We start from the raw sequence: 16,024 nt of genomic DNA on the forward strand, positions 1-16,024 counted from the left end.
ATAGGGGGAAAAATCATAAATATAACTAACGTTTAAACAATGACCTTAAAATTCATAAATATAGTCTAAACACATGAGGACTTATTTTGCATATAGGAAAACGTTATGGGGCAAATTCTATGATTCTTCAAAACTTGTGAAAAATGTGGGAGGCTTCTTATGGGGCAAAAATTTTGCATATAGCGACGGATGTCGATCGACAACAACACCTCTTTAACGCTCCAAGTTGCTCTTTTTAGCTAACAAGCTCTAAAAACTTCTATTTTGCTCGAAAGTTCTCTAAAGCATGTATGTACCTGTAAAGACTCGAAAAGATACAAAAATAATCAAAAGACTCTAAAAACTGTACCAATATCATGGTTAAAACCCATAAAAACTTTAATATATCACCAAACAAATTTGGAAAACAGATTCCGAGTAAATGAGTTACCTTTACTATCATCCATCTCTTAATTATCTATATTCGCGCTTCCTAATCCAACAATAATCAAATGCAAAAATATGTAATGTATGTGAGTACTAGATAGTATGCAAGAAGTAAAATCAAGACACCCACGCAACGAGAAAAACAGAACATGTTTACCAAGTAAGACTACATGGAGTGCATAAAAAATGTTGTATTCATGAGTGTAATAAAGTTAAATATTAAATCACTTTGACTGAAACTATAGAAACAAACGAAACAAATAAGAAAAGGGAGATTTACTCAGATGTCATACAAATTAGGTGTATTGACCAGAACCATACAAAACTTTTTTTTTATTACTGTCATATTTTTGTCTTTTTTTGTATACCCAGCATGCCCCTACTAAACGTTACATGAAAAAACGTAATTACAAGGAATGCCACTGCCACGTCAGAAATTGCTGACGTGGATTAATAAGCTCAGCTGTAAAGCGATACATCGACAGTTACGGCTGAGTTACAGTTCTGACGTGGATTAATGAACTCAGCCGTAACACGATACAACGGCAGTTACGACTGAGTTACCGTATGTTGCGGCTGACTTATGACAAAAATATTTGAGTCATGAGAAAATGGTGGAATTATGAGTATAACTCAGCCTACGTTACAGCTGATTTTAAAATGTTGTCTGAGTTATGCGATAATCCAGCCTACATGACTGGTGAGTTAATGAATTTTGTCTGGGTTATAAGATTTTTGAACATAACCCAGACAACGGTATGACTGAGTTATAGGAAAACGGCTAACTTATTTCCTCGACACGACTGAGTTATCGTTTTCAGGCTGGCTGGGTTATGAAGGAAAACTTAGTTATGGGATGATGTTACGTCTGAGTTATGATAGAGTGTTATAAATTAACCGTAAAGAGCTGGATTACCAGATAACTCAGCGTAGTTACGACTGACTTATGTGCAAAAGATTAATTACTATAATATCATGCAATTACGGCCGAGTTATTAAATGTTATGGCTGAGTTATTTGAGTTACGACATTACAAGGCTGAATTAACTTGGCGTTTTTTTGTTTTTTAATTACTGTAATAGTATTCATGTTGCGACTGACTTATAGATTTGTTTGGTGGCTGAGTTATAAGACAAATTTTACATGTTCATTTAGTGGCTTACTTGCCACCTCATCAATTTAAAACGACATCGACTGCAATATTCCACGTCATCATTCCATGTCAGCATCATTAAAGGACAATAAAATAGGGCCAAATATTTTCATCTCTTCTTCTTCACCTGAGTTTTTCACATCACCAGAACTTCTAATTCCTCATCGTCTTCCTCATTCTTCTTTAATTTCTTTCATCCTTCTCCCGATATGGTTGATCCGGTTCCGGTATTTGTTATTTCCAGTAATTGGGGATAGAAACACAAATACGTATTTAACACCGATGAAAGAGGGTGTAGAGTTGTGCAGATAGATGGGGAAACAATACACGACAAACTTGTGAAGTTGGTGTTCGATGATAAAGTTAGAAGAAATGTTGCGTCTCTTATTATTTAGCGGAAAATTTGCATGTCACGGCTGAGTTATACTCTTAAGGGAAGACAAAAGGTTCGGTCAATTTACATGTCACGGCTAAGTTATATGTTCCAGGGAAGACGAAAGGTACAATAAAATTACATTACGGCTGAAATGTCCTGGTTTTTACTGATTTCTAACATAGTTTCAAAATGGTTTTTAGAGTCTTTCAAGTCTTTTTTGTATATTTTGAGTCATTTCAGGTACATTTACACATCTGGGAGCTATGGAGCACAATAAGGAATTTTGGAAACTTTTCAGCAATAAAGATTGTGAAGGACGTTTTTCAGAAGATGGTGTCGATCGACACCACACCTGTGTCGATCGACACTCTAATTGCTGCCAAGGGAATTCTCGTTTACTGCCAAGTCTTTGAGAAGCCCTGAAGTCTTCTTTATTTGCAAAGTAGTCCCTGCACGTTTTTAGTCACGAATACACCTAATTGTTAGGTCAATGTTAGACCTAAGTTTTGTTTTTGGAGATTGTTACACATTTTGAGAGAAGAATCCAATCCTTTTAGAGAGGATTCTGTACTCCTTTACTTTTATTCTTAATTCATCAATGCAAACTATTCAGATTATGATTTGTGTTTCTGTTATCATGTATGAGTAATCACCTTGTTGGGTTTAAAGAGCCTCAATAGGGATTTAGATGCATTAGTAGATCGAAAACCCCTTAGGATTATTCTTAGAGTTCTTCATCTTGATTATTTTTATTGCTAGTTTTAGATTGATCACCTAGAACTTGATATTAGATAATAGGTATGCCCGCCATAGGTACTATCATAGATGAACCTAGGCATTTAAGAAAGAACAGGTAGGCTCATAGAAGGGCTATGGTTTAGATACTAGGTGAACTAATCAAGCATAATAACAATGCATGCTTTAGCGTAAGATATCTCGGCTCCTCTGGTTGTCTTAGCTATAAGTATAGAGAGTTTCACGAAACGCCACCGGTTACTCTAGAATCATAGTTTGAGTTCGAGAACGGTGCGATAACAATTCTAATATTAGCTAGATCTACAATTTATCTATCTCCCAAGACAATTCCTTAGACCCGACGCTTTAATCACTTGAATCTACACCTCGTTTACTTGCTTATTTGTCGTTTACATTTAATTACTTCATCTTGCCTATTAAATAACATCATAAATCTATTGTGTGAACATCGAGAGCTCATTGGAATTTGACCCTTAAGTGCTAACGACGATCTCTTATTGGAGGGAGTAAGCTTAAGGCGATTTGAGCAATATCAAATTTGGCGCCGTTGCCGAAGTTCTCTTTTAGTTTACCATTAGACTAGGTGTCCTTTTAAGTCTAGATACTTCTTTTCTATCACCTACTCACGTGGTTCTTTGTCTTTTTTGGTCTCTTGTGTTTCATGTACCTTCAGATTGATAATCACGTTTCCATGGCAGACTTTCACGGCTGTGTCGACCAACACCATCAGGGTGTCGATCGACACCCTCTGCAGAACTAGACGGCTACAATAGGCGATTTTAACAGAACTGATCTCTTATACACCAACCGATCAGCATTTAAGCTACCTCCATTTGAAAGAGAAGACTTTGCTATACACCCTGCCTATTATGATCTTGTATCTAGAGGAAAGTTTAGAGGATCTCCTGATGAAACACCATTAGATCATTTGGAAGTCTTCGAAGACATAGTTTCCTCTATCAAAGTAGAAGGTGTACCAGCTGATTACCTTCTTTGCAAACTCTTCCCCCACTCTCTCGCGAGCAGAGGAACATCATGGTTGCGTCAACTGGAACCAGCTTTTAACCAATTGGACTGATACAAAGAATGCATCCATGAAACACTTGTTTGCAAATCTCTTCGTTCACTCAGGCTCTAGCCGAGTCCCTTAGTGCATCTTGGCTACGTTTCAGTTCTTATCAGCGTGAATGTCCCCAACATGGCTTCCAAGAGAGACAACTCATCTACCTATTCTACAAAGGAATAGACAAGCCATACCGGAGTCAACTCGATGCAGCAAGCTATTGTAACTTCATGACAAGAACCACTAGTGAAGCATTACTCCTCATCACCAATGCTTTAACTTGTCTTTCGACGCAGGAAGTTGACATAGAACAAAGAATTTCAGCTGAGATAGCCACCGCGAGCAAAGAGACTCCTGTTTCAGCAATTTCTGCTCCTATCCAAGCCCCCCCTCCACCCTCATCAGAGACAATAATGGAATTTATGCTTGTGCAGCTTCTTGCAGGCCTAACCAAGCTTGATAGCAAATATGATTCTCTCTCCACAGATCTCAATAGCAAGATTGACAATCTACGCTCTCATATCTCCAATCTCTCACCTACATCAGCTTCTATCAATGCAGTCACACTACGCAGCGCAAAGCAGCTCAACCCAATACTTCAGCGCGAACGATCAGCTCAGCCTTCATCTTTTCCAATTGCAGAGAAAAACTCAGTGTCGATCGATACACCATGGTATCGATCGACACCAATTACTCTTGACGACTCTGTTTTTCCTTTGTCGAGTGGAATCGACAATTTCGCGGTGGAGGAGGAAACTATTCTCGATGGTGTCGATCGACACCCAGCTCCTGTCGATCGACACCGAGCTCGTTCAGACAGTGTGCAAATTCCAGCTGAAACCAAGTCAGCAAATCGGCGAATTTCCTTCTCCAAGAGTCCTAAAAAGTCAAGACAAGCCTTAGATGATGTCAGATGCAAGGCTATGATTGATAATCTGATTGTTGAGATGCCTCTAGTTGAAGCTATTCATCTATCTCCCACAATCAGAAGGTATGTTAAGACAATGGTCACTAAGAATTTGACGAAAGAATGCAGTGTTACGATGATTTCAGAGCAGGGCAGCGACATCATTCAGGAACGAATCCCAAAAAAGCTGCCTGATCCTGGAACCTCTGTACTAAGTGTCACCATCAATCTTGATTTCTTCCCAAGAGCTTTATGTGATCTCGGTTCTAGTGTGAATCTGATGCCTCGTTCAGTTGCTATGCGTCTTGGGTATTCCAATCTTGAGCATACCTTTATCACTCTTGTGTTGGCAGTTCGTTCTACCCGAATTAAAGATGGAATTCTTATTGATGCTCCTATGATGATTAGAAAGAGCATGATTCCTACAGACTTTGTAGTCTTGCCTTATGAGAAGGAACCTAAGGATCCATTAATCCTTGGGAGATCCTTCTTGCACACAGCTGGAGCAATCATAGATGTTCGAGAAGGGAGGATAGGGCTGAATGTTGGCGATCTTACTATGCTGTTCGATATGAACACTTTGGTTAAGAAACCGATCATAGAAGGGAAAAACTTCTTGATAGATTCTTTCACTTCATCAGCTTTATATAGTATTTCAGAGATGAAATTAGAAGACCCACTAGAGCGAGTTTTGGTCTCTTCTGATAAGTGTGTATTTTGCATGTTTTGAGCATCCATTTGTCATCACTATAGCACCATATCATCATTGTTTTATACCATTTCTCATCATTTGTCATCTCTTTGTATATTTAGGATAGGTTTGCATGCATGTTGCACATTTGTGTTGATTTCAAGTGATTTGGAGCTGTTGACGAGCTAATTGGAAGAAGCGGACCTGATCATGTCAAACCACTCGACCCTGAGGTCGAGTAGAAGCTTCAAGACCTCAACAGACCATTCGACCACCAGGTCGAGTAGAAGACAGCACCACTTCACCTCACCACTCGACCGCCTGGCCGAGTACCATCAGGAGAGACACTCGACCACATCACTCGACCCCGAGGTCGAATGTCTTCATCTCCACCACCTGACAATCACTCGACCACATCACTCGACCCCGAGGCCGAGTGTCTTCACCTCCATTACCAGATCACCACTCGATCACACCACTCTACCTGGAAGTCGAGTATCACCATCACCACCACTCGACTACATACTCGATTGCGAGCTTCAGAGTCTTTTTCATTCCGCACTCAACCAGACACTCGAGCACAAGGAAGAAAAGAAGACTTCAGCTATTCGCTCGACCTCTAACTCGACCACCTAGGTCGAGTATAGTTCTTAATCCGTCCCAATACTGCGTTGTTTTGAGTATTAGGGTTTCAGAATATTTTGTTATAAGTAGCATGTACTTTACATTTTTGAGAACAAGTTTTTATCTAGTTTTATTCCGCAGACACTGTGTTCTAGACCTTTTGTAATCCGGATTTCTCTTTATCTATTCAGTATTCAGTATTTGTTCTTAATTTCGTTTTACTGTTGTTCATCCTGTTACCATCTTGCTATTACTCTATTGTTATCATGTCTTCATTCCATTCAACGTTTATGCTTTCTGCTATGATGTCTGAGTAGTGAATAGGTTTCTGAGGATGGGTTAGAGTAGTGTAGAATTCTCAGTATGCTAGGTGGTTGAGTTTGATTGATAGATCCCTTCTGGATTAGTTGTTCTTAATGCCTATTGCTTTCTGATCAACTGGAATTTGAGCCCAGACATTTCTGCGCCCAAAAGGTGTTCGATGAAATGTCTGAACCACTAATTCTAGAGATTCGTGGCCCTGTACCAAGGTATTGGTTGCAGGGAGCGTATTGGCTTTAACTTGTTGATTCGTAATGCCTGTTAGGTTAGCTCTCGTCAATGGTGATTGACTCTGGGACTAGGTTAACTTGAGGGTCTCTGTTGCGGTGGCACTTAGATTTGGTTAATGAACTTGTTGTCTAGGGATAATTTATTGAGCTTGTCAATCACCTGTAAACTGAGGAAACGAAACTACTCAATTACCCCATCCTCAGGAATTCTTTATCTAATTGAATTCTTTGTTTACTCTACTGTTGTTTACTGCATCTTGTCATCTGCTGCTTAATTTCTGCAATTCTTTCTTGTTACTCGACCTCATACTCGACCACCCAGTTGTCTGGCAACAGACTGTGCAGTCGAGTATCTGTGTTATACTTTCTGTCTGTTACTCGACCTGTCCCTCGACCTCACCCAGTGCTCTGTAAAGAGCTGTGTTGGTCGAGTGTTTTGCTGTTTTTGCTTGAATTTCTGTTGTTAGCATCACACCCATTTGGATTGACAACCTAAAATACTACAACGACATGATTGGTGTTTTAGGATAATTGATCTTAAAAACCTATTATCAATTTGGCGCCGTTACCAATTGGGTGTTTGTTTGTTACATTTGAGATTTCAGACTTGCTTAGATCAAGTTCTTTTTCAATTTTCTTTTCGGTTACTAACTGTGTGTTTTTCTTGTTGTCTTCTTGATCCAGGTACACCTCTGCTGTATGCAAACTCGATCAACAGGCAATCAGAACCTCCTTTTCAACGACAACATCGACTGAATAGCTCGCGAACTCAGAGAAAGGAGAAACACAGTCAACCTTGTACCTCAACAACCACTTGAAATGGGTGACGAACAGAATTAAAAAAATGGCCCTGCCAACATTGGTTCTGGAGATGCACCACGTGATCACTTTATAGAGGAAAGGAATTGCACCTCCTGCTATCCAGAACAACAACTTTGAGATTAAGAGTGGTCTCATCTCGATGATTCAGGGGAACAAATTCCATGGTCTACCAATGGAGGATCCACTCGACCACCTTGATGAATTCGATAGGCTGTGCAACCTAACATGGGAGCGTTTCAAGGGTTACACCAACCAATGCCCTCATCATGGCTTCACTAAAGCCTCTCTGCTCAGCACTCTTTATAGAGGCGTTTTACCACGCATCAGAATGCTTCTGGATACCGCCAGCAATGGGAATTTCCAGAACAATGATGTTGAAGAAGGCTGAGAATTGGTTGAGAACCTAGCTCAATCAGATGGTAATTACAACGAAGACTGCGATAGGACCGTTAGAGGCACAGCTGACTCTGATGACAAACACAGGAAGGAGATCAAAGCGCTGAATGACAAGCTGGATAGGATTCTTCTTAGCCAGCAGAAGCATGTGCACTTCCTTGTTGATGACGAGCAGTTTCAAGTCCAAGATGGGGAGGGTAACCAGTTGGAAGAAGTCTGCTACAACAATAACAACCAAGGTGGCTACAAAGGATACAACAACTTCAAAACCAAAAATCCTAAGCTCTCCTACCCCAACACCAACGTTGCTAATCCTCAGGATCATGTGTATCCTCCACAGCAACAACAAGGTCAGAACAAACCTTTTGTTCCTTACAACCACGGTTTCGTTCCCAAACAGCAATTTTTGGGGAACTACCAGCAACAACCACCACCTGGGTTTGCACCTCCGCAAAACAAAGGTCCTGCTGCTCCTGATGCTGAAATGAAACATATGGTACAACAGCTGCTACAGGGACACGCATCTAGCTCCATGGAAATTGCTAAGAAATTATCTGAATTGCACTATAAGCTGTACTGCAGCTACAATGACCTGAATGCCAAAGTGGAGGCATTAAATACCAAAGTCAATACTTAGAAGGCCAATCAGCATCTACCTCTGCACCTAAAGTTACAGGACTTCCTGGGAAGTCAATACAGAATCCGAAGGAGTATGAAACTTCTCACGCCATCACCATCTGCCATGATCGAGAGCTGCCAACTCGACCTGTCCCTTATTTAATCAATGGGGACAATGATGTTCAAGAAGGGGAGGCTTCTACTCAGATTGAAGTCTCCGTTGTTGAACTCAACCATTCTGCCAGTTCTCGCCATCTCATTCAATCCACCTCGGAAGAGAAGGCCGCCATAATCGAGAAAATGGTGAAACGATTCAAACCTACTCCACTACCCTCACGTGCTCTTCCGTGGACATTCAGGAAAGCGTGGATGGAGAGATACAAGTCTGTTGCATCGAAGCACCTGGACGAGATTAAAGCAGTGATGCCACTGATGGAAGTTCTCAACCTAATTCCTGATCCTCACAAAGATGAGAGAAATTTGATACTGGAAAGGATCAAGATGTATCACGATTCAGATGATGAAAGTGATGTCACTCCATCTCGAGCTGCTGATAAGAGGATTGTTCAAGAGAAGTTAGAAGATCCTGGATCTTTCACTCTACCATGTTCCATTGGGGAATTAGCTTTCAGCGATTGTCTGTGCGATCTAGGAGCTTTGTAAGCTTAATGCCACTCTCTGTGGCAAGAAGGTTAGAGTTTATTTAGTATAAACCTTGCGACCTGACTTTGATCCTTGCGGATACGTCTTCCAGAAAAACCTTTGGCATGCTGAAAGATCTACCAGTCATGATTAATGGAGTAGAAGGGCCTACAAACTTCGTGGTACTGGATATGGAAGTAGAGCATAAGGATCCCTTAATACTGGGAAGACCCTTCTTAGCTTCAGTGGGAGCAGTGATAGATGTCAGCGAAGGGAAAATAAGTCTCAACCTTGGAGAGCACATCAAGTTGCAGTTTGGCATCAACAAAACTCCACAAGGGTCAACAGAAGATGGAAGAACCTCTGGAAATGATAGAGCGATCTCAGGAGAAGGATATGAGACTAAAAGAGTGAAAGAACTTAAAAAGAGGTCTGATAAGCAAGATGAAACTATAGAGAAGCTAGCCCACACTGTTGAGGAACTTAGAAGTAAGCTGAATCAGTTGCAGAAGGAAGCTCAACCTAAAGGCAGGACTGACACTATCCCGAGAAAGAAGTTCACTTCAAGATGGTCTGAAGAGATAGATTACCCTCCAGAAGAGAAAGAAGCATATTTTGAAGAGAGGGGAATTGAGTATTCTGCTGTAGACCTCTCCAGGGAGAAAGCTGAGTATGATGATGATACTAGAGAGGACTATGCAGACCCTCTCTATCATTCATTTTCTTCTTGATAAGTGTGAGGAGTCAAGCTAGAGACTTTAAACAAGCTCACTTGGGAGGAAGTCCCATGATTATCCTTGTAAATAATTTTTACTTTCTTGTTATTTTTGATATGTTTTAGTTGTGTTTGTGGTTCTCAGGAATAGAGGAATAACGTGAAGCTAGAGTAAAAAAGCAAAACTTTTACTCTACAGATGGCCTAGAGATCGAGTACATTCGTCGAGTATGAGTGATGTTTAAAACCTAAAAAAATTTTAAATCATCATTTAACTCGACCAACAAAAGCTACATAGTCTTCCAGGGAGTTTATCAAGTTTACAGAAGATTGCGTGATTTCCTGGAGTTTTTCTAGTGAACAAAGAATACAGAGAAGAGACAAGAAGACATTGTGGGACCCGTCGCTGAAGCCCATGTCCTCCATGCAACAGACCAAAGGACAAGAAATCTCTCCTCATCTTTTCTCCTCCACTCGACGTCAACCCCATCACTCTACCCCCATCCCTCTTCACTCGACCTCTTTCAAACCGCTTCACCATCTCTCTCCTCTCAAGGTGACTCGATCGCCAAGCACAACCAAGGAATCACTCGACCGCGAGTTCACCAAACCGAAAAAAAAACAAAAAAAACTTTGGTACACTCGACCGGTTTACTCTGTTGGTTTGTGTTTTTGGTTTTGTTGGGACTAACGTATTAACGTTTATCTTTGAGTTTAATTTTGTTTTCAGGTTTCATCATGAGTAACTACAGTGGAGAATCCTCAATGGATCCTGACTATAATGTAGAAGAAGCTGAGTCCTGGTCCACTAGACCGGAGAGAGAGCAACATGTTTACGAGAGCTTCAGGGATGAATTTGAACGATCCGCAGCTCGACGTAATCAGAGAAGAGCTGAAATCGCCAGAGGAAAGAGGGCGATGTTGAGTAGATATGCGCTGATTGATGAGGACATCGAAACTGAGTATGAGCCAGAGTCATGGCGTGAGGAGAGGAAGTTGCTGAACAAACCCGACGAGGTTACAGTGGAGGAGTATATAAGATTCTTTGAGATGAATGACTTCTGGGGAACGAGGTATCCGTGCTATGAGACTTTAGCCCAGCTGGGGTTACTGGAGGACGTGCAGCATCTGTTCGAAAAGTGCCATCTGGAGACACTCATGTCTTACCCTTACGCTGCTTATAAGGAGGAGACAATCGAGTTTCTTTCCACGCTGCAAGTGGAGATGTATGAGGGACTCACAGACTTTGAGCTGGATACCATGGGTTTAGGCTTCTTGACGTTCTCAATAGATGAACAACGGTATCGGCTTTCGATCAAGAACTTGGAAGAACTGTTTGGTTTCCCTAGTGGAAAGAGAACCAAACCCAGCATTTATATCTCCGGATGTATGCATGCATAGGATCCACCTTGAGGATGAATCTAAGTCTTCAGTTGAACATTAGAGAAGGCTGAATCCAAATCTGAAAGAAGTGGTTAAGAAAGAGATTATGAAACTGTTGGAAGCAGGGATTATCTATCGAATTTCACATAGCAGTTTGGTTAGTCCAGTTCATGTAGTTCCTAAGAAGGGAGGTGTTACAGTAGTCAAGAATGAGAAAGATGAGCTGATTCCTACTCGAACAATCACAGGCCATCGGATGTGCATCGATTACAGAAAGCTGAATGCTGCTACTAGGAAAGACCATTTCCCCTTACCATTTATCGATTAGATGTTGGAGAGGTTAGCAAATCATAAGTACTATTGCTTTTTTGATGGATACTTAGGATTCTTTCAGATCCCGATTCATCCAGACGACCAGGAGAAAACGACTTTCACTTGCCCCTATGGTACATTTGCTTATCGGAGAATGCCCTTTAGTCTTTGTAATGCTCCTGCAACATTTTATAGAGGTATGATGTCTATCTTCACAAACATGATTGAGGATATCATGGAGGTTTTCATGGATGATTTTTCAGTTTATGAATCATCGTTTGAGGATTGTTTAGAGAATCTCTGCAAAGTGTTGGCAAGATGTGAGGAGAAACATCTAGTTTTGAATTGGGAGAAATGCCACTTTATGGTGCAGGATGGGATAGTTCTCGGACACAGGATTTCTAAGCATGGTATAGAAGTTGATAGAGCTAATATCAAAGTTATGACAAGTCTTCAAGCGCCTGATAATGTTAAAGCAGTGAGGATTTCCTTGGACATGCTGGTTTCTATAGGAGATTCATCAAAGACTTCAGCAAAATCGCAAGACCACTAACTGATTTACTCTGTAAAGAAGTCAAATTCGAGTTTACAAAAGAGTGTCATGATGCCTTTCAGTATATAAAACAAGTCTTGATCAACGCACCAATTGTTCAGCCACCAGATTGGGATCTACCTTTTGAGGTAATGTGTGATGCGAGTGATTTTGCAGTTGGAGTTGTTCTAGGACAAAGGAAGGATAAGAAACTTCATGCCATCTACTATGCAAGTAGAACTCTTGATGATGCTCAAAGGAATTATGAAACTACAGAGAAGGAGTTGTTAGCTGTGGTGTTTGCTTTCGAGAAATTCAGATCTTATCTCGTTGGATCCAAGGGTATTGTACACAGATCATGCTGCCGTGAAGTATTTGATGCAAAAGAAGGATGCTAAGCCAAGACTTTTCAGATGGATTTTGCTACTTCAGGAATTTGACATCGAGGTTAGAGAAAAGAAAGGAGTTGAGAATGGTGTAGCACATCATTTGTCACGCATTAGGATCGATGATGATGTCCCTATTAACGATTTCTTACCTGAAGAGAACATATACATGATAGATACAGTTGAAGAAGATGACTACAAATGTGATGAGTTGCAGAATCGAGTTTCAGTGTCGATCGACACCCCTTCTATGTCGATCGACACTCACATTTCAGAGGAAGTTGACATTCGTAGTTGCGCGATGGTGTTGATCGACACTGGAACTGTCGATCGACACCCTTCTGAATCAACAAAAAATTGGTCACCAACTGAGAATTGCGCCGTCACAGCGGTCGAGAAGGACTACCCATGGTATGCTGTTGTTGTTAATTACCTAGCTGCATATGTGGAACCTATAATTTCACAGATTACTACAAGAAGAGATTCCTAAGAGAGATTAGGCGATATTATTGGGATAAACCTTATCTTTATAAGCATTGTTCTGATGGAGTTTATAGGAGATGCATTGCTGCAACAGAGGTTCCTCATATATTATCGCATTGTCACAGCTCTAGCTATGATGGTCATTTTGCAACCTTCAAGACAGTATCCAAAGTTCTTCAAGCAGGCTTTTGGTGGCTTACAATGTTTCGGGATGCTCAGAAGTTCATATCGCAATGTGACCCTTGTCAGAGAAGGGGAAAGATCAACAAGCGTAATGAGATGCCTCAGAAATTGATCCTCGAAGTCGAAGTCTTCGATTGTTGGGGTATAGATTTCATGGGACCCTTCCCACCTTCCAACAAGAATCTCTACATCCTAGTAGCTGTGGATTATGTCCCCAAATGGGAAGAAGTTATAGCTAGTCTGAAGAACAATTCAACGGTTGTCATGAAACTCTTCAACTCTATCATCTTCCCTCATTTTGGAGTGCCATGCATAGTCATTAGTGATGGAGGTAAGCATTTCATTAACAAGATTCTTGCAAAATTGCTTTTACAGTATGGAGTTCAACATCGAGTTGCTACTCCTTACCATCCACAAACGAGCGGTCAAGTTGAAGTTTCCAACAGACAAATCAAAGAGATTCTTGAGAAAACAGTGGGTAAAGCGAAAAAGGAGTGGTCTTACAAGTTAGATGATGCATTGTGGGTTTACAGGACAGCTTTCAAAACTCCGCTTGGGACCACACCTTTTCATCTTCTATATGGTAAAGCTTGTCATCTTCTAGTGGAATTAGAGCACAAAGCAGCTTGGACAGTCAAGATGATGAATTTCGACATCAAATAACCTGGAGAAAGGAGACTTATTCAGTTGAATGAGCTTGATGAGATACGAATTCATGCCTATGACAATTTGAAGCTCTACAAGGAACGCACAAAAGCTTACCACGACAAGAAAATCCTTACTCGGACCTTTGTGCCTAATGACCAGGTATATCATTATGATTCTAGATTGACAATATTTCCTGGAAAATTGTCTTCTCGTTGGTCAGGTCCCTACACAGTCCACTCGGTTAGACCATATGGAACAATCATTCTTAAAAACAACAATGGAAAACCATTTGCCGTGAATGGACAGAGAGTCAAACACTACTGGGCTGAAGCCGAGATTCCAGTAGAAAAGCCTTTGGATCTTCAAGACCCACCTGTTGACTGAGCAACTGTAGAGTCAAGCTATTGACTATAAACAAGCGCTTAGTCGGAGGCAACCCACTGGTAAGTATTTCTCTTTTTCTTCATTTCATTCATTTGATTTTTAACTTAGGATTTTTGATTGTATAGGATTTTTTATTTAGATTTAGAAAAAAAAAGGACGCGTCGACCAAACGCTATGGTGTCGATCGACACCCTCATTTTCCACGTAAGTCGACTTAACCTAAAAATTTCATCTTCTTCATTTCACTTTCTTCCAAACCACCGAATTCACCATTTTCTCTCTAGAATCTTCGATTCTTCACCGTTTCTTGTGATTTCAGGCTCTAAACTGATCAAAATTCCATCCTCTATCTTCCCCAAGTATCAATTCTATCAATCTGCAAGTTGACTGGGCAGAAAAAGAAGGCATGGAAGAGCTTTCCTCCATCCTCCTCCTCCACCGAAAAGCTTCTCCACCGCCGCCGATCTCCGCCCTTCCCAACCGCAACCACAAGCTGTTTATCGATTTCCCTGGCCAAAGCTTCCAACAGAGAGAATTCCTTCTCAAAGGGTTTGGGAGAAAGATGTCAACACATAATTCACTAAAGGTGACTATATCAATCGCCATTTTTCCCCATATTGGGATGATTATGACACTTTGTTCTATAATGCCTAGATGAGTGTAGAAATTTTGCCTACTCGGGTTACGAATTTTGGTTTGATGCAGGGTTTGCAGATGGAGAAATCTGTTTTAGGATTGCTAAATGATATAGGTTTGGAACCATCTGTTCTAGGTAGTACGATCTGTATCCTGAGCTAGTTAGACAATTCATGGCTTCTGTTAGGGTCTATTATGTGAATGACAGGAAACTCAATGTTCAGGAAGGAGCCCTTATCTTCTTCGTTCGCGGTGTAAGATACAGTCTACCACTGAGAGAGTTATGTGACATCTATGGTTTTGACAATGATCTCACTGGAGTTGCTCTGCCTGGACAGTTTAAAGATGCTCAGATCTTCTGGAGCAGATTTAGCAATGGAATTTATGATTCCAAGGACGCAGTACATTCAGAGATTCGTCACCTTGTTCTAAGATACTTGGTTAGGCTGATTAGTAGCACACTGTTTTGCAAGATGGAGCCTGGAAAGATGAGACTCTCTGAGCTGTTGGTGCTCTATCATGTTGTTCATGACTTCTTTCCAGACAGCTTAGGATTTGAGGAGGTTGACCGCAATGTCAACTTTGGCGCTGTGTTTGCTCATCACTTGGTCTCACTCAAGACCAAGCCCTTTACAGGTAGAGGGAAGAAATTAGAGAGAGTTGGCAGTCTTCTCACTCCCATATTTGAGCATTTTCGCATCAGCTTTGAGGGAGAAGAGGTCAACACCACGAGGTTCACTATGGATGAGAGTTATCTCAAGAAATCTCACTAGCTAAAAGACAACTTACTTTGGTGTTTCAGAGACGAGACATGAGACCATATGATTCAGTTGTCTTGCACCGCGCTTACAAAGATTACATGCGAGCATGAGGAGCTCAGTTTTTGTCCTGATCCTTCCCTTATGCATGCAGCACCACGCACCAGGCGACATAGAGGTTTATCTTCAAGATCTGTGCCTACACAGACTGAGGACGAGTTCATTGATCCTGCTGGGGGTCCGAGAGTTGGATCTTCTTCTTCAGCTCTGCCATATCAGCTGCCTTCCCCTCCTCCTATCCCGATGGAGCCACATGTCTTTCAGCAGTACGTCGTCGACAACTTCAAGAGCGTTTGGAATGCCATAGCTACACTCTCTCGATGAGGTTGTGTTGCTCCCACTCGTCATCGTCGTCGCTCTCTCGCACCCACCTCCGGCTCAGAGCATGAGGACTAGCCACCCTCCTTATCTTGCTTTGTTTTCTGACTTTGTTCTTGCTTTATTTCAAACTATTTGTTATTTGTTTTGAAATTTGTTGCACTTATTTTCCTATGCTTTGTTGGACCTATTGATGTGTGT

The 16,024-nt window shown here is 41.1% G+C and overlaps 4 pseudogenes across 4 annotated transcripts; all 4 read left to right on the forward strand.

Annotated features, from left to right (window-relative positions):
* Positions 1-3,307: 3,307 nt before the first annotated feature.
* Positions 3,308-6,193, forward strand: AT1G38149 (annotated as a pseudogene; the record flags this gene model as incomplete). Its single annotated transcript has 1 exon — positions 3,308-6,193.
* Positions 6,194-7,246: 1,053 nt separating this feature from the next.
* Positions 7,247-9,751, forward strand: AT1G38158 (annotated as a pseudogene; the record flags this gene model as incomplete). Its single annotated transcript has 1 exon — positions 7,247-9,751.
* A 727-nt stretch (positions 9,752-10,478) lies between these two features.
* Positions 10,479-14,048, forward strand: AT1G38167 (annotated as a pseudogene; the record flags this gene model as incomplete). The annotated part of the gene is made up of 1 exon: positions 10,479-14,048.
* Positions 14,049-14,474: 426 nt separating this feature from the next.
* Positions 14,475-15,878, forward strand: AT1G38176 (annotated as a pseudogene; the record flags this gene model as incomplete). The annotated part of the gene is made up of 1 exon: positions 14,475-15,878.
* Positions 15,879-16,024: the final 146 nt, after the last annotated feature.

Source organism: Arabidopsis thaliana, assembly GCF_000001735.4.
Source record: "Arabidopsis thaliana chromosome 1 sequence".
Lineage (NCBI taxonomy): Eukaryota > Viridiplantae > Streptophyta > Magnoliopsida > Brassicales > Brassicaceae > Arabidopsis > Arabidopsis thaliana.